This window comes from Apteryx rowi, unplaced genomic scaffold (assembly GCF_003343035.1).
Source record: "Apteryx rowi isolate R43461 unplaced genomic scaffold, aptRow1 scaffold_139, whole genome shotgun sequence".
Taxonomy (NCBI): Eukaryota; Metazoa; Chordata; class Aves; order Apterygiformes; family Apterygidae; genus Apteryx; species Apteryx rowi.
Genome location: NW_020447630.1, coordinates 143676 through 144861, shown reverse-complemented (window position 1 = coordinate 144861; position 1186 = coordinate 143676).

The following is a 1186-nucleotide window of genomic DNA, read 5'->3' as shown; positions in this document are numbered from 1 at the left end:
CCCACCTCTCCAGCCTGTCCAGGTCTCTCTGAATGGCAGCACAGCCCTCTGGCGTATCCGCCACTCCTCCCAGTTTTGTATCGTCAGCAAACTTGCTGAGGGTGCACTCTGTGCCTTCATCCAGGTCATTGATGAAGAATTTGAACAAGACTGGATTATCTGGCAATTCAGATTGCAGTGTCACCAAAGCTGCAAGCCAGCGGAGATACTTTCTGGATTTTTTTCTTTCTTCTTTGGATGGCTGGGCATGTTGGTTTTGATCTGCTTTTTGTATGTGAAAGTTTTATTGTGTTTTTCCTCAGAGAAATCAGCCAAAGGTATATACTGACAAATGCAGCTCAGTTAAAACTGGTAATACCAGAAGTAATGATTCATTGGTGCCTTGTATATGGATTGAAAGAGAACCTTGATTAAGTATTGTTACAGTAAAAAGTGAAAATCACTCTGTAACACAGACTACATCATCTTTGAAACAGCAGGCTATTGTCACACAGTATACCTTGGGTTTGTTAAATACTTATACCACCTAGTGTTTATCACTAGTCACACCTCCAGGTACTTAATTAATTTCTAATACATCGCTATCTATTCTCCCACTTGCCAAACATATTTTGATGAGATTGAAGTAATCATTTTAATACCAGAGCTCACATACTGACACAATAGTGTGCAAATATACATGGAAGAGGCAGCTCAGCAAGAAGAACTCTAATAGTACCCAGTTCTTCCTTGGTGTTGTTTGAGGTTGTCACAGAAGCAATAATAAAGGACAGTTATGTTCAAAGATTTCTGTAAGACTCAAACTTTTAAAATGTTCCATTAGGGCATATTCTGAGCAGACGTAAGAAAACTGCGTTCAGACTTTTCTGAAAGACAAGAAACTTTTGGTTCACTGACATTGTTTTTTCATTAGCATTCATGCTCTGTTTTTTTTTCTGAAAATCCTATGGATTTGTTTTTTGAAACAGACCGTACCTCCAACTGTTCTGACTTTTTTACTTTCATTTTCTGTTGTTATAATTTGAAAAAAAGATCTTCCTACTAGAATGTATGCCATAAAAAATTTACAAACAGGCAAAAATAATATGTAGTTTTGAAGATGCACAGAAAGCACAAAATGCAGTGGAAAAAAGAACCGTGACAAGCTGTGTAGCTCATTATGGCAAAGAAACTCCCCAGGAAAAAT